General features: G+C 35.7%; 1 pseudogene; it reads right to left on the bottom strand.

The window, feature by feature from the left end:
- Window positions 1-3596: 3596 nt before the first annotated feature.
- Window positions 3597-19203, bottom strand: part of LOC140502407 (golgin subfamily A member 7 pseudogene) — a 40451-nt pseudogene continuing 24844 nt past the window's right edge.

The following is a 19203-nucleotide window of genomic DNA, read 5'->3' on the forward strand; positions in this document are numbered from 1 at the left end:
GAAGCTGGTCTTGAGGGCTGCATGTTTTCTACATTATAGGCTTAGGCCATGATTCTGTTTAATAACATAAAAAAGTACTGAGTGCATGATTAGAACATCAGAAATCATCAAGCTTGTCTCTATTCTGTCCAAAAAATAATATTGACTTGATAGAAGTTAAGTGATTTTCCTAAAATGCACCTCTGATCATGTCACCTCCACCCCCATCCCCATGCCCCAACTTAGTAAACTCCAGAAGCTTCCTCATGGCTCCGAGAGAAAAGACAAAATGTTCTGTTTGGCATTCAAAGCTTTTCATAACCTAACCAACCCCTCCCCACCCTTCCCTTTTCTGGCCTTCTTATACCCTAGTCCAGGGGTAGGGAACCTGCCCCCTTGAGGCCACATGTGATTTTCTAGGTCCTTCGCTACAGCCTTTTGACTGAGTCCAAGTTTTACAGAACAAATCCTTTTATTAAGGGGATTTGTTGCGTGAAGTTTAGATTTGATCAAAGGGCCATGTTTGAGGACCTAGAGAGCCACATGTGGTCTTGAGGCCGCAGGTTCCCCACCCCTGCTTAGTCCATGACACATACTCTTCCATCCAGTGACACTGACTTCCTGGCTGTTCCATGAACAAACATTCCATTTTTCACCTGGAGGCATTCTCTCTGTCTTGTCCTCCATGCCTAGAACCATCTCCCTCCTCATCCCTGACTACTGACCTCCTTGGCTTCCTTTAAGTCCCAACTAATGCTTCTACAAGAAGTCTTCTCCAAGCCCTCTTAAGTCTAGTGTTTACTCTCTTTTAATTATTTCCTATTTCTCCTGCACATGCCTTGCTTTGTATATGTTTGTTTGCACATTGTCTTCCCTATTAGATTATAAGCTCCTTGAGGGTAGGCACTGTCTTTTGCCTTTTTTCGTATCCCTAGCACAGTGCCTGGCACATAGTAGGCGCGAAACAAATGTTTATTGAATGGAATTGAACTCAGTGAAAAATATCAAAATGCTAGTATTAAAACCAGGGAAGAACACCGCCTGAGGGCTCTTAAACCTTAACTCAGACACCATTGTCCAGTATGACCTCATGGTTAAGGCCACACAGAAGCATAACTGTAAGAAGGTAGCTTTCAAAATGAGAAGAGCTGTCTCAGAGTCAGGTCTCTTAACACTCAGGAGGGTCCTCGTGAAATTCAAGCCAGTGGATGGAGCTTTTTTTTTTAATATTAATTTTATTTATTTTCGGTGTTCTACAATCACTACCATATAACTTAGATTTTTCCCCCTCCCTTCCCCCTACTTCCCTGAGATGGCATACAATTTTATATAGGTTCTACACATACATTTCTATTAAATACATTTTCACCATAGTCGTGCTATACAGAAGAATTAAAATGAATGGGAGAAATCATATAACAAACCAAAAGGTAATACAAAAGAAAATGATCTGCTACATTCTGCAATTGAATTCCATAGTTCTTTCTCTGGATGTGGAAGGCATTTTGCCTTTGGATGGGGCTTTTTAGGGAGCAACTTTTAGGGTGATGACTTGAAGGGTTAAATAAAAAGTCAGTTTTCCGGAGATATTTTTTTTTGGATCTCTGTTACACCATGCTTCTTCTCAATGGCTAGAGGTCATCTGATAACCCAATTTCCTCATTTGACAGAGAAGGAAACTGAGAAACCTAGGCAGGTTTTGTAACTTGCCCTAGTCACAGAATTAGTAGTATCAGAAGTATCTTCTGATTCCGGAGCCAGTTTTCTTTCCAAAGTACCATGATGCCTTGATGTAACATAATGATGTCAAATAATCAGTAAGCGTACTCCTAGACACAGTTAGTGGCAGAGTTGCTCTAATAATGATAACATTAATAAAATAAAAATAATTAGCATTTATATAACACTTTATGGTTTACAAGGCACTTTTCAAATATTAATCTTTTACCCTTACAGAAACTATTATTATCCCCATTTTACACAGGAAACAACAAGGCTGATGGAAGTCATGATTCCCAGGGCCACACAGTTTCTGAGATCAGATTGAAACCGAAATCTTCCTAGCTGAAGATCTGTCCCTCTGTCCACTATACTACCTTGACTTCTTCTGCCACCTTGCTTTTCAGAAAAGTGCGAAGCAGGCAGGCCTCACACCAAGACCTCTTGCCTAATCTCTGGATGGGCTATTCTGATACTAATTACAACCCAGGAAAACCACATGGCTTTGTTTTTATTTTGTTGTTGAGGTTTTTTTTGGGGGGGGAGTGAGGCTATTGGGGTTAAGTGACTTGCCCAGGGTCATACAGCTAGTAAGTATCAAGTGTCTGAAGTCACATTTGAACTCAGGTCCTCTTGAGTGGAGGGGCCTGTACTCTATCCACTGGTGCACCTTGCTGCCCCAGGCACATGGCTTTGAAGCTAAATGGGTGCATTCTCTCAGATAGTTTTTTGGATCTTACGCTTAAGTAAAAGTGCCAAATTCTACGTCTAAGTAGATAGTTATGGTCTGTCCTTTGGATGGAAAACATCAATTCTGTGGGTTCACCTGTAGGGCCAGTAAAACACTGAATTTAACAATGCCAGAGGTCCCTTAGCTTTGCCATTCCATTGTACCAGAGCTTCTTACTGTACGACAACAATATTTAGCATGTGTCGTTTATAAAATACTTATTAAGATCTTATTATACATCTAGCACAGAGCTAAGCATTGGGGATACCAGTACCAGTGAACAAGCAAGACTTTGACTACATGAGGCTTATATGTTCTAATGGTGGAACCCAAGATATAAAAGGGTACTGATGCATATGCAAAGCACTGAGTTAGATGTTGCAGAATTCAGAGACAAAATAGAAAAAAATTGTTTCTGACCCCAAGGACCTTACATTCTATTCCACATATGGCTCCTTTTCCCTTTCTATGAGAACCATCCCACACTTTTCGTGGTATCTTCCCTTAGAGCTTACCTCTCTGCTCTTTATTGGTGGAGTCTGCCCATGCTTTTCCATGGAAGTTGTTTGGAATTTTTTTTAACAGAGAGACAATTTATTTAAGAAAAGTTTTGCTGATGAATTTATATTTGGGCAAAGTTATTGCAATAGGTGTAAAAGGCAGACAGATATACTGTTACAAGTAATAGAAAAACAAAAAAAAGTTTTTATACAATTAAAATATTTTAAAAGGCCTCTGGGCTTTAGGTAAATGACTAACAAATCCATAAAAAAAAAATCTGGAAGATTAGATACAGTATTAATACCTACAATATCACTGAAAGTTGAACCATAAATTTCTCCATTCTTTTCTAAGAAATCTTATTAATTACTTATTAAGGCCTTATGGTTTGAGAATATTGTAATTTCAAGGTCTTGGGAAACACTGTCATGAAGAATGTAGGTAGAAGAAAAATAAATTTTTAGATTTTAGGGAGTTTTACTCACAAAACATTCATATCAGTTTACCTGAACTAATAATAAGATCTATGTGTATCTTGAATACTGAATTCAAGGAGAGTTTGTAATTCATAAGGTTTGAGAGTGGAAATAGTTAAAAATAAACAGTACAATATCATTGCTACCAAATTATTTTCCTTGTAAATTATATTTATAATAAAGCCATAAGAAAAATATTCATTATACTCACTTATTACTCATCAAGGGACAGAGCAAGGATGTCTATGGGTGTAATGGTTTTGGCATCCACTTTATTGCGCTTCCATAGTTTTAATAAAACAAGCAACACATGCTGCATTCTTCCAATATTCATGGTAATGCAGTAATGATATAAAATTTTTAAAAAATGAAATGCTTCATTATATTTTCTCAGAAATAACTACATAGATTACAGTGTCCTACACAGTTTGAAAACACCATGGATGCTGAGTGAATAGATGTCACTCCAAGACTAGAACTTGAGAAAGTTGATCCTTGGAGTAAAATGTCATTGTGGCTCCCCCAGAAGATACCAAGCAATGATGCTTGAAGAGAAGCTAGGGGACACTCTGCAATTGGTTGGTGGATAGAAGAGACTCCTATTCTGATAAGGACCCTTAGACTCCTTAGTTTATCTTCCAGTGCTCATGCCTCTGTCTTCATAAACAGTTATTTCGATTCCAGGAAGTGTTTTCTCTATGGGGTCTGTCAGAAGGAGGCCCTGGGGATTAAGGGTGGTGGCACATATCTTCTCATTCTGTTCCTAAATATATTTGGGGCTTTTTCTGAAGGACCTTCTCATAACATGTTTCTGTGTACAAAACAATAGTATATGCCGTCAAATAAGCTAAACAGTTTTCAAGGTAAGATTGGCCACCAAGCTTTTCTGCTTCTTCCTAAATGCAGAGTACAAACTGTTTCTTCAAACTGCTGCTGGTCAATCTGAGCCTCCAGCTTGGTGAAGAACCTACAGGGTGTCCACTGCTATAGTCCTGCTGGGTGAAGACCTTACTGGACATGGGTGCCCACTGCAGCCTCTTGGTGGCTGGGTGGCCCAGTGCAACCTCTGTGACTCTACAGTGGCTGTCACATGACCTCAGCTTTGGAAATTTCTATAAGGTTTTTACTAGTTTTGCCCAATTCCTGTCCACCTCCCCTCCACCCTCTTCTATCTCCCAAGCACACACACATCTGATAGCTTACAGAAGTTCTGGAACCTAACATTTAGACAAGTTTGTGATTCAGATGAACTCAGGGCTCTCCTAGGGAATCTGATTGGGGCTCTGGTGTCCAAGGGATACTTGGGGTCTAGAATTCCGACAACAAATGTGCATTGTGTGCTACCCTAGGAACATAACCATCATTTATATCATCATTTCTATTTTTTTTAAAAAATGTATTTCAAATCCTAAGCAATCAGCTTAGGAAGGAACTTTTGTAACAAATTAGTCTGACTATAATTCAATCTTCAGGACATATTCAATCATTTGCCTTAAAAAAAATTTCCCAATATAAAAAAAGATATCACAGTGGTAGCCTTTGGAGGAGAAATTCAGTTCAATCCAATTTTTTTTTCTGTTTGTTAACTGCTCTCCTAGTTGTTTTGATGGGGAGGAAGAGTGAAGTTAGTGGCTAGATAGAGGGTTTTTTTTTTTTTGGATTATCTGTGAATTTAAATTATCCATGGTTCACCTGCCCCAATTAACACTAATAATTGAGTTAACAGAATAGAAGTCATTCCTCATCATATCAGTTCTACTAAGGGCTTATTTCTTATTCCATTAATGGAGACCCAAAAATACAAAGCCCTTCTCCACTATGAGCAATCACAGTTGCATACCTCTATTTGTCATATTAATGCTGTTCAACAGCTAGGAGGGTCTTCATAATTAATTGCTGAGCGTAAATGCTTTTTCACAAAAGGACAAATTGAAATAGAAACTCAAGAAGTACTGAGTAGAATGCCATGGCATTTCTAAAGTTTACTTTAATCAGTTTCTTCCAATGTTAACAATTCCTTTTTAAATTCTCACTCTTTATATTATTCTATGGTCGTAGTGTTTCCCTGACAACAAACATGTGGATTAAGAAGTGATTTGGGGTGTGTGTGTGTGCGTGTGTGTATGTGTGTGTGTGTGTCTGTCTATATGGCAACAGTATTGCTTTCCCTAGTCCACAACAGTTTACCCATTTCCCAAAACATACTTGAATCTTTTTTTTTTTTATATTTACTAAGAACAATACACGGATCTTTTAAGGGTTCAATTTCTCTTCTTGGGTACATTTGTATTTATATTAAACACAATAAATATCTCCCATTCCAAGAGCCCCTTTGGACCTTCTTTGATCTCTAAGCCCCAACATCCCTTAACTTGACATATAAATTAGCTTAGCTCCTCCCTATGAGGCCCGGAGAAGAGGGCGGTGTTTTATGTTTTCTGCCTCCCTCTTTTTCATTCTGCAGCATCATGTTTTTCCATTGCCATGGAGATGCAGCTAAGTACACAGAGAAGTCAACAGACTCCCTGAATGTTAAAAGTCCGCAAAGATAGCATTACTAACTAAACAAATGATGTTGGCCATAGGGTGTAGGGTCAGAGGGGCTGGTGCTGGGGTTCTCTTTTCCTCTCCTTGCCATGTAATTACAGGTAAAAGTGCAAACAGCTAGCTGAAAGCCGACACTGCCTAAAAATAAATAAATAAACAAACAGAATGCTAGAAAAATAAATAAATAAAAGCACAAGGAAGTATATTTGTATGTTACTGGTCCATGGAAAAAAAAAGAATGTTTGGCGCAGATCTCGGGGACCTCATAGCAGCTTCTAATGAAAATATAGATGATTTAGTACTTCTTTGGGAAAAATGGCCCTGTTCTTAGATAGCTGTCTTGTTGTTAATGAAGAGATGGTAGAGCCAACAACTAAAGGCACAGTACAAGCAATGAATCAGTGAAGAGTTCTTTCCATTTAGCCTGATAACACTCTCCATATTGTTATGTGTGGAATGAATAATAATTGGTCCTTCACTCACACTGCAAGACAGCTACTCACAGGGGCAATTTCTGTCCCAAAATAATTAATTAATTAATACACAGTTCTCTTTATGGTTTCTGAAATCAGAACACTACCCATTCATCCAAACAGGCTACTAAGTTCTTACTTTTCTTAACATCTCTTATGTGCATGCCGGTGCCTTTAAACACGGTCTTATTTTCAGTGAATGAAACACTGATAGCCCTCCAAAGGACATTATCCAAAAAATCAAGGGAAAAATATAAATATTTGATAAAGAATTATAATGGAAAGTTCATACAAGGGCAGAGTCAGTAATTTTTTCTTTTTAAAAAAAGGACCACAATGAGCTATAATGATTTACTGACAGCAAAAAATCACATGATCCCATTTTCGATTTTAGTAAATAGTGTCCTTTATTCAGCATGATCTGAATTTTTTCAAACAGAAACATGATATTAGTTGGGTGATTATGCCTGGCAGACTCTATGACAAATCTTAGTCCCTTTTCCTGACATAATCTAATTGGAGTCTGTGTGAATTGTCACTCGTATATCATGGGTGTACATTTTGCTGTGATCTCATCAGCTTTTCCAATTCTATTTGATGTAAAGCCTGCAAACCCCAGCCAGCTGCCTAGGACAACCTCTTACTTAGCTCAATTCAGCATCAGTGATACAGCATCAAGCACCTAACGTCAAGGCATCTCAATCATCTTCTAATCACATTATTGTGAATCAGACTTGACAGTTGTTGGATTGTAAGGCTACTGATTTCACAGAATTATAGATATTTGAAATTTCAAAAAAAAGTCGCAATACGGTCTTCTAAACACTTAACTAAAGCTATATTGTTTCCTACTTTGCACTTCTTTGGTATTTTCTTTATTTGCATTTCAAAAAAGTGACTCCACATTTATTTCTCTTCAAAGGTCATAGTAGTGTAATTACCTTGCCTTTCTAAAAATGTTTGTTAAAATCAATTTAATCTTTATTTTCTTAATTTTATCCTTTATCCCTATAAATCAAGCCTCTTTACCCTAGGATTATTTTTTTAAATAAATGAGAATAAATTCTTTAATTTCATGAAACCACATATATTATTTTGTATTCAAGGCTTTTAAAATGAAATTTATAGAATTCTGCCAGCCAAAAATATTTCAGCACTTTTGTTCATATCAAACTACATCTCCTAGACGGTCCATTATAATCTTAAGGGCATACACATAATATACAAACACACATATTGGAGTTTCTGTCTTAATACTGGTTTGGATGGCTTGAATCAGAAGGGATGGGGGTCAAACAAAGAGAGAAAAAGACTGAAAAACACACGAATCCACATATGAATTTTTATGGTCAAAATATTCTTGAATTTAGTCATCTAAGTCTCACAACAAGTTACAAGTTAGGTACCTAACTTATACATTTGCTTCATTTCTATTTATCCTTCTAAAGATATATGCAGACAATACTTTTAATAAAATACTGCCTGCTTGTTTTGAAGATATTAATAAGACTCGTTGGACTGATTGAGAATCATCTCATTTGCAAATAGCTTCAATTCGAACAGTGAATTTGGCAATCATTTTATTTGTGATGTGGTCTGTTCATTTTGGTCTATTGAATCAATTTCCATCTACTCAGTTTTCTAGGACTGACTCTGCTTGCTTTCAAAACGTTGTGAAAAGGAAATACGGAAGTGACACAGACCCTCACGTCACAGGCAAGTAGCACTTACCTACCTACTTGCTGTGCCTGAATAACATTTCCACTTAAATCAAATGCAGCTTTGAACATATGGAAAGGCCTCTTGTTTACACATTCAAGGATCATAAGAACCCCAACGACAACAAAAACTCTCCCAGCATGGAGAAGCTGGCTGTACAGAGCCCACAAAAACCTTTTTGTGACATCTGCTTTGCTCTTTTCCATCACCCAAAGCCTCCTTCCTCTTTTAGAGATACTCTCTGCAACCTTAGCCTAATTTGAACTAGAGAGTTGGAATTTTAGACTACCTTAGTGTGTCTTGCTAGTTAAAATCAAGATAGCTGTTTGATGATTTTTTTTCTTTTGTTATAGTAATGATTATCAGTAGATGGCCCTCAGTAAATGCCATATTAGTTTTAAAAGGTGCTTCATTAGAAACTGCCTCCCATGGCTATATATATCTAAATGAATTGAAAAGGGTATCTGTGAGGTTAATTTATATGTGGCTTAGGTTTCTCAGAGGCTATTAAGGATATATTGCTTTGGATTCTTAGAAATCAGTGGTATTCATTTAAATTGGCATTGTTATTGAAATAACAAAAGAAATCCCCTGGGGGCCATTTAGAAGCAGTTTGTTATGAGACCAAGGTTCCCAAGCTGTTTAATTGTACTTTTCCTGTTAGCCTGGATATTGAGATATAAAGAATGACTAAAAAACTGTTCTGGCCACAAATGTGGGGTATATTTATCATATACTATGCGTTTCATGTTAGCGTACTAGAATGTGGCTGCTCCATGGACTGACGTGCCTACTATAACAATATTACTAACAGTCAAAGAAATCAGTCCCAACAAAGCACATTTTAAAAGTATCTCAAGGGTCCATGTATAGATCACAGTCAATGGAAGAGCGAAGAAATTTAAAGATAAGAGGGTTATAGCATTTGCTAATTTGATATTTTTGGAAAGAAGTCTCATTATTGTGAGATAATTGACAGCCACATGTAACATAACACAAATATCCTAGTCTCTTGTCTATAAGGGGAAATCATTGTCTAATTTCATCTCAGTAGCCCTAGCACCTAGCATAGAGGTTTGCACATAGTAGGCACTTAATAAATGTTGTACTGACTTGTTGAAACATCTCTTATTACAATTTTAAATATGCTTTCCAGTTACATGTTATATCATGCTTCCTAAATAGTCTAATTTTTGTATACATAAGCAGCTTCTTAATAGGATGTCATGCCTGAAAATTACCATATAATTCTTAAGGTCCACTGACAGAAAGAGGTTATTAAGCTCTTAATGAAAACATGAGACTGAACTGTGGTTAACCAGGGAAATCACCGTTTAAAAAAACACCAACACAATTTTCTGCTCACTACAAGAAGATTATCATCATCTACTAGAAAGAGTTAAATAAAGGATTTCTTTTTAAAAGTTTGATTCTTTCCAGTGTTGGCTATAGGAAGGCTGAGACTCTTTTAGTTTGACTTGGTTGATAACCAGGTATTTTTATTTCAGAGAGAAATTGGAGCCTTGTAGTTTTTTAAGTTAATCATTAACTGGACTGATATCTGGGTTTCATTTTAGTGGCACTACACATGTGCTACCCTTGTTGAATGGTCTTTCATACAATTTTCTATTTTGACTCACCAAACTAATCTGATTGATGCATCATGCTAATGATCCATGTTAGGTTGGAGAATCAACCAACACTTCCTGTTTTAGTAGAGAATTTGAGTTAAATAAGATAGGTTAAAGGCAAGCTGAATACCCTATTTGCACATTAAAAGCTGATCATTAATCCTATATTTTAACTCTACAACTGTCAAGGAGCTATTATTTCCCAGGGAGTCTGACAGTTCTAGGGATAAACTAGAGTGGGTTCCATTATAAAGGTCTATGAATAGATATCAGAATCGTTTATGCATCCACCTCCAAAAGGCTATTAAATGATACTTACAGAATCAATTCATTTCTAATTCAAGACTAAGGATATGAATCCTAGAACAAGGAACTTAGTAAACTAACCTATGAGTATGCAAAGCATTAAACAATAGTGTGTGTGTGTGTGTGTGTGTGTGCCTGTGTGTGCGTGTGCTGTGTGATAAAACTTCAAATGACCATCGATTATTTCTCTCTTAATGTTTGGAAAACAGCAGTAGCAGAGAGATCAGACTGTGAGATGCTTAAAATACTGGTTTCCAAATTATGTTTTCGAGTGATTCTAACATAAATCGATATGAGCAGCATCAGTTTACAAGGCTCTGAGCAGTCAACAAATCAAATCAAATAAATAAAGCCAAAAGCCTGTCTGTGCAAAATTGTAGTTTCTAATAAGGCTGCCTACTGAGTTTTAGCCACGTTCATTAGGCTTTTAAAGCTAGGTTCTACTAATTCCATGTGAAAGGGGCCAGAAACTTACAAAACCAAATAAAGGGTAATACTGTTCTTAAGCTTACTAAGTTTTAGTTTAATGCAAATAACTGTTCATAAATATGCATGGCACCTTCAGAAAACCAGGCATTTATATCGACTTAGAAATAAAAACCGAAGGTACACAAAACTAGGTCGGAACCCAGTCCGCGCCTTATTGTTATATTATCATTATTTTTAAAATAGCTAATAAGAAAAATTTTCTCTAATTTTAAAGATATCCTCACAGAACATATGAATTTGAGGAAATATGCAGATGCTCAGTAAATATGCATTAACAAACTGTATTGTATTTTTGCATTAATTATCACTGATAAACAAAAGGACTGTCTTGGTCTACCTTAAAACAGAAATCTATCAGTACTTGTCTGCAACCTTTTGATTTTATAATATTTTTCATGTCTCCAAAACTGAGATTCTAGCTAAAGAACACTTATTTTTTTAAGTGAAAATCATTTGTTTAAGGTAAGCCAGTCTCTCAGTGTTAAGGAGAACAATCATTTATTATACTGAGTAGGTTGCAGAAATAAAGCATAATATGTAATGAGGCCACAGATCATTTTAATAGCTGAAAATGGAGCCCAACTCTTTACTTAGCCCAACAGAAAGGGAGGAGGGCAAAGGAAAGGAGAGCAACATTTATTGCAGCAAGTACTCATTCTTCATTCTTATGTTTAGAGCGAGTTCAGAAACTAATGGAAACTCCATAAAAGCTCTACTTCATACAATACTCCAGTGATTATTATAGATTTTAATGCTTCATTTGGGACAATTAAAAAGTCTACTATTTCATATCATAAGAGTGAGTGAATGGTTTCTCCATATTTGAAAACTTATTTATTCCTGTTTTCTGCAGATTTCAATAAATTAGTAACATTTAAAAATTCAGATATTTATTTCTTGTGTGTGTGTATGTGTGCATATCAATGAATATGGTCATTTAACAGAAAATATTTTAACAACTCAAGGTCTACAGATACCACTAATTAGTGTAGCATTTTGGATTAATATTTCTTTTACCTTCTGGATTCACAACAATGTCCATTAACTTCATGAAAATCAGTGAACTGAGAAGAAAATCTGAAATGCATATGAAGTAAAAAGTTTCAGTAAGAGCCAAATGAAAATGATAGTAAATTCATGTTGAACAAAAAGCAACAAGACATCTCAAATAGCGTGTAACTATTCTGTATCTATAACCTTTTAAAGAGGAAGGATCTATTCTTAAAAGTTTGTCTCAGAAGCAAGTGTAGTCACCGCTAGAGGAAATGATACAACCCTGCTCAGCAACAGCTACAGCAGGAAAGCAAATTGTGATGTGTACAAAATGTCAGAGGATCTTTGCCAGCTCTCTGTGCAAAGAGATCTGGATCAGCCTTTCAAAAAAACCCAAAACAATCCAGCAGAACTGGAGGAGAAACAATGCACAAATGTATGTTTAGTTGGTCACCGACTTTACCACTCTGTCTCTCACTATGGAAAAAGAGTTTTTAGTTTCATGAAAGAAACACAAATAAAGCTGGAAGCTAAATAATTAAAGACGAGCATTACAGGCCGGCCCAACTGGTGATGGTTAGCTGGAGAATATGCATTCTTTACTGTCAAAGCTTATTCTGGAAGATTTAAAATGGTTTCCTCAGAACGAATGTAGCTGCTTCAAGCATTTTCAAAATGTAATATGTAATATTAACTCTAAAAAGACTGAGTACATCTGCTTATCTGAAACTCAATACTGTTGTTATTGAAAGGTTTTGTATAACTCATTTCCTGTCTTTATACTTACACAACAGGATATTTAAATTACAAAAACAATGACAAAGCCAGATAAAATGTTCTCTAAAAATCAAATAGACACTGGCTGATTGGCTTCTCCAATTCTGAAGTATTCCTTGCTGCAGAGTGTGCTGATTAGGCTTAAAATTATTAATGTTAGTCAGCCTATGTAGACTTACTGGTTATACTGTCAATGACCACAGTTTGAAAGGCATGTTTCCTAACAGATATTAATAGCTCCTCGCACCACCAGAGCTAAGGGTCTAGTGAGGCCTTACTAGATTAAGTCTAGTTTTCTAGCTGTTAAGTCACTGATACGTCAAACTAGAGGTTCATGGGTTAGTGTGACCTTTCCGTGTCCCCAAACTACTTCAGTTGTCATTTTTAATAAACTCCCAAAATTTAATGTTTCCATTTTTATTAAGTTACCCTAATTGCATTTAAATAGCAGAAACTGAAATGTTAATTTCACATGTGTACAAAAAAGAAACCTTTTGAGTTGAAGAAAATCTCATCCATATCATTGAATTCAGTGAATGCAGATAATAATTTCTTAATAAAGTTAACAAGAAACACTTAAAAAAACCCCACAAAAACCCAAACAACCTTTCACTTACTAGTTAGGAGGGCTTAGGACTATTGGTAGCATATTAGCTAGTGATCTCTACATAAAGTGTAAAGTTGTAGTTACTCTAAGACTGGGAAATTTAGGGGAAGTTTTCCACAGCAAACCACAGGATCAAGTCCTCCTCTGCCTTATTGGGTTTTTTGGTTGTTTTTTTTTTTTATTCTGAAAGAGACATGAAACTTCTCTTTTCCCTAAATGTATCCAAAATGCACACACATTATAAGAATCAAAGTCATGTGCTTTTGACAACTGAAAATACAGAGAATGTTTAAACCGGGGGAATTTAAGTCTTTACAAGAGAGTTCCCAATTTAAAACACACACACACACACACACACACACACACACACACACACACACACACTTGTAACTGTACATAGGGTCTTGTCGCCTATCTTCATGTATATTGAAAATAGTTTGCTATTATTAATGGTTTGATTCATAGTATAGAGTTTATCAGAATTTCAGACAAATTATTGTGTTTTAACTCATATTTTAAATGGAAGAAGTAGTAAAATAATAAAACTCTAATGTTCAAAGGAAATTTAAAGCTCATTTGAGATCCAGTTCTTCTTTTTATAGATGACTAGACTGAGCCTCAGCAGTTAAGTGGCTTGCTCCAGGCACAGCTGGTTAGACTGAGAGTCCAGATTTTTTGACCCCCAGCTTTGCCCTATACTATAATGCCTACTCAATATAACTAGATCAGTTCTTTTAATCAGAGGACAATAGATACTCTGCATGTACAAAAGAAATGACCCAACAGAGGGCTAGACTTATGACTAGTAATTATTATAATCTGATCTCCTGAGTCTAGGGTTCCTAGTTATTTCTTTACTATATAACGTTTCAATAATAGTTTTAAAAATATACTTTTACACAAGAGAGGAAATGTGGCACAGTGGAAAGAGCACTGGCTCTCGATCCACCTTCCTTCCTACCAACCTCTGTGACCTTAGGAAAGTTGGTCTCATTGTCTTTATAAAATAAAGGGGTTGAATTCTGAGCTCTCTTCAATTTTTTTAGCTTTCTTCAATTAAAATCATATTTAGAGGGGCCAAATGTGGTGTGTGTGTGTGTGTGTGTGTGTGTGTGTGTGTTTTGTGCAACCAAGACAAACTAAAATAAAATAGAGGAAAATGGGTAACCATGGGGTTTTCAATGTCAATCCATTAGAGCAGCAGTGTGGCATAAAGGAAAGAATGCCAAATTTGGAATCATAGGACCTGCATAAAAATTCTGCCTCTGTAACTTACTATTTGTGTGACCTTGGGCAAAGCAGCTAACCTCTCTGTGCCTGTTTCCTCATCTGTAAAACAAGAGGGTTTGAACTCTTCAAGGCCTTTTCCAACTGCAAATTGACGATCCCATAATCTAGATTTAATAGAGACTAAAAAAATATGTAATATGACTGGGGTGGGGGAGGATGGTATGGGCAAAGAGGAAATGACTCCCAAAGCACCAATACTTAAAAAAAGAGCAAAACAATTATCTCTACAGTAATGTTGCCATGCCAATCACAAATTATATGATACTTGGAACAAGTCACATAAAACTGTTCACAATTACTCATACATCATGATCTGGGTCTCCTTACACCACCTGTTGAATAGAGAGGGTGGTGAATACAATTTAGGAATTTTCCTCAAATATATCCCCGAAACTCCAGTTTTATGAATCATAGTTTCTAAGGACTGTCTGGATGGCAACATTTTGGTCAAATCAGTCAGCAAGATTTATTTATATACTAGTAGGATCAGAATAGCTGGTACTTCAATGTTAACCAATTAGACTGACTGTTGATTGGTCTGAACAAAAATCATTATTGAGCTATTTTGCAAAACCCTTTTACTGCCATGTATTTAGATGAAATGTAAGGATATAAGTTGATTACAAGTTATTTTATATTTCCACTAGTATAAAAGACTATATGAACCAAAACTGTAGCATAAGGTATTTAAAGAAAGCATTGGGAAGAATTTTCTGATAATCGCTAGTGTTAAATCTTATAAAGATGAGCCATATTCTGCTAGTGTCTTCGTCATTCCCTAGTATTTGCAGCTTCTCGCTCAGGTCACTTAAAGGCAGGATGTTTTAGTGCATTACATTACTGAAACAAAGTGCATAAGCGCTGAGTGATCATTGTTGCTAATTGTTTCATATAATGATCCAGGCTTTAAACAATGGTCAAGTCAAGGCATGACTGGAAGGTGATAATAAAATAGCTATTCAAGAAACAGAATATAAAATTAGAGTCTGAACAGATATCATACAATATATTTCTTTTTTTAAAAAACTTTTGTATTTTTAGCATTTTTTTCTTTTTTTTTAATTTTGAGTTCTAAATTTTCTCCCTCCCAGCACTCTATATCCACTGAGAAGGCAAGCTTCTCATATGATATGATATCAATTATACATGTGAAATCATGCAAAACGTATTTCCACATTAGCCATATTGCAAAAAAAGCGAGAAAATGATACTTCAATTTGCACTCAAAGTCCATCAGTTCTCTCTCTGGAGATAGATAGCATTTTTTCATCATGAATCCTTTGGAATTGTATTGAATGATTGTATTGATCTGAGTAGCCAAGTCTTTCAGTTGGTCATAATTATAACATTGCTGTTACTGTGCACCATGATCTCTTGGTTCTTCTTATATCACTTTGCATCAATTCATGTAAGTCTTGGCATATTTTTTCTGAACCCCCCCCCCATCATTTCTATGAGCACAATAGTACACAATACCACAATAGCACAACAATAGTTGTGATGGATCACAACCGTATGCTACAACTAGTTCAACCATTCCTTAATTGATGAGCAACCCCTTGATCTCCAATTTTTTCTCACCGTAAAAAGAACTGCTAGTCCTTTTCATTTTATCTCTTTGGGATATAGACCTAATAGTGAAATTGCTGGGTCAAAGGGTATTCACATTTTATAGCCCTTTGGGCATATTTCCAAATTTTTCTCTAGAATGATTGGATCAGTTCACTACTCCACTAACAATTCTATTGTTGTACCTATTTTGCTTCATCCCCTCTAGCATTTGTCATTTCTGATAGGTGTGAGGTGGTACCCCAGAGTTCTTTTAATTTATATTCTCTGATCAAGTGATTTAGAGCATTTTTTTTTCATGTAACTACAGGTAGCTTTGATCTCTTCTTCTGAAAACTGACTGCTCATATCATTTGACCATTTATCAATTGGGGAATGACTTTTATTTTTATAAAGTTGATTCAGTTCTCTATATATTTTTGAGAAAGGAGGTCTTTAGTAGAGAAATTTACTGTAAACAGTTTTTGCTATTACTTCATTTTCTCTGGTACCTTTTAGCAAAATATAGATTCCCTGATTATATCTTTTAATTAGGTCTATTTTTGCTTCTGCTCTAACATAATAGCTATGCTTGCCTTTTATAATTCAACTAAAGCATATTAAATTCTGCTCCAGCCATTTATTTTAACTGTGTATCTTTCTGTTTCAAGTGTGTCTCTTGTGAACAACATATTATTGGATTCTGTTTTCTAATCCATTCTGCTATGCACTTCTGTTTTAAGGGACAGATCATCACATTCACATTCACAGTTATGACTACTGTGTATTTCCTCCTCCATCCCATTGTTTTCTGTTTCTTCTCTCTCTCTTTTTATCCAAAGTCTATTTTTTTCTAATCACTGCCTCCTTGAATGCATCCTCCCCTTTTAATACACTCCCTACCTTTTCTCTTATTCCCTTCTCCTCCCGTTTCCCTATTGGGTAAGACAGACTTCTATACACAACTGAATATGTATAATATTCTTCCCTCTTTGAACCAATTCTGATGAGAGTGAGGTTCAGGCTTACCACCCCACCCATTTTCACCTCCATTGTAAAAGTTCTTCTCTGCATGCTTTTTTTATGTGAGAAAAATTTCCTCCTTCTACTTCTCCCTTTCCCCTTATCCTAGTGAATCCTTCTTTTTCACCCCTTCATTTTTTTAGAGATCATTGCAACATAATCAACTCACCCCCATGCCCTCTGTATATGTAAACTCCTTTTAACTGCCCTAAAAATCTTCCCATGTAGGAATAGAAACAATTTAAGCTTATTGAATCTCTTTTGATTTCTCTTTCATGTTTACCTTTTTATGCTTGTTTAGTCTTGAGTTTGAATGTCAAATTTTCTACTCAGTTATGATCTTTCCATCAGTAATGCTTGAAAGTTCTCTATTTCATTAAATGATCATTTTTCTCCCTGAAGGATTATACTCATTTTTGCTGGGTAGGTTATCCTCAGTTGTAATTCTAACTCCTTTGCCTTCCAGAATATCATATTCTAAGCCCTCCACTCCTTTAAAGTGGAAGCTATTAAATCTGGTGTGATCCTGTCTGTGTACTATGATATTTGAATTGTGTCTAGGTGCTTACAATATTTTCTCCATGACCTGGGAGCTATGGAATTTGACTGTAACATTCCTGGGAGTTTTCATTTTGGTATCTCTTTCAGAAAGTTGCATCCCAAAATCCACTGCATCCTTTCCATTTTGATTTTGCCCTCTGGATCAAAGATATCGAGGCAGTTTTCCTTGATAGTTTCTTAAAGTGGGATGTCTAGGTTCTTTCTTTGATCATAGCTTTCAGCTAATCCAATAATTTTTAAATTGTATCTTCTCAATTTGCTTTCTAGCACTAGTACTTTGATTGATCTACTATCTTATCGATGTGGCTCCTTTCTTCATAGGTACAGATCATACGCTCACAGTTTTTAATCCTACGTTAATTTTGTTTATGCCCTCCTATAAACTGGTCTTATATTTCTAGCACTTGCCATTGCTTATTGATTAACTGACTATAAATACTTTATAGGGAGTCTACCAAGTGTATTGGGGCTTTTTTGCTACATTAGGAGTTGCATTTTGGTAACACATGAACTCTTTTGTCTAATGCATTCGTGTTAAAAATTCCTTGATGACAACTTCAGCAGTAAGTGATTATCCAATTATGTCACAACTGTATTTTTCCTCTGTTACAATATGCATATTTGAAGCATTTTAATTTTGTTTATATAACAATTCAAAACTGCATTGATAATGTGCACATTAATTTTGGTGATCATGTAGTAGTTACATCAAAATCTGACTAATTTTATGAACAAAATGTTCTTACAGTTTCTCAACCTGTCATCAAATTGTTTTCAAACTTTAAACATAAGTGGAATCCCAATGGATGGTCAGACTCACATTCATTCTCTCATTTCTATTCTGTACAGTACACCATTGTAGTTCCTTCATTCTCCTCTGTTACCTTGCAATCATACTATATTAGTGGCATAATCATGTAATCAAGATGTTACAAACATCTTTGCGTTCTTGCAACAAAAATGTCATGATATTTGAAAGCCATGATTATTGAACATGTGCATAACAAGCCATCCTGAAGCCACAACAAAAATTTTGCAGAAATAAACCCTACATTTCCTCTCCTTGCTGTATTAAGGCTGTTTTATGATTTCAACTTATCCTCTGCTTATGTTACTATTCTTATATCTGGCAGATTTTAAAATGAACTGGATGACCACACTGGTATGTCATTCAGTAGAGCTTCTGTGAGAATGGAGCCAGGTGCCAGTGTCAGAAAAGAAGAAAAGCAGTTCTGAAGAATTCTTTCTGTACAAAGGTTAGTTTATACAGCAGCATTGTTAAATATGAAGCAATATATGCAACTGAATGTAAAGTACATTTATCATTTGATACAGCACTTGGCATTAGCCAAAAAAAATTTTATATTGTATTCATTTTCATCAATTGGTTAGGTGAGCTAAACATAAAAAATGAATTTCCATCTCTCAGCAGGAGAGCTCGTAAAATTCTTCTATTTTCTTGTATGAGCAATCATTTTCACATTATTCTTGTATTAAATCAAAATATAGAAATCAACTTGGTGCAGAACCAGATTTAAGACTATTTTCTATTATTGAGACAAATATTACAAACCTCTGTTGAAATAAAAAAGTCTAATATTGAAATGAAGTTATATATTTAGGCAGCAGAAAAGAGTGCAGACCCTAGAGTTTGGAATCTTTGTGTATCTGGCCTCAAGGATTTACTAGCTGTGTGAGGCTGGGCAAATTACTTAACCTCTGTTTGCCTCAGTTTTCTCAACTGTAAAGTGAAGATTACAGCATCTTCCTTGAAAAACCTCAAATGAGATGATATTTGCAAATCACTTAGGACAGTTCCTGGCATGTAGTACGT

This window comes from Notamacropus eugenii, chromosome 4, assembly GCF_028372415.1.
Source record: "Notamacropus eugenii isolate mMacEug1 chromosome 4, mMacEug1.pri_v2, whole genome shotgun sequence".
In the NCBI taxonomy this organism is placed as follows: Eukaryota; Metazoa; Chordata; class Mammalia; order Diprotodontia; family Macropodidae; genus Notamacropus; species Notamacropus eugenii.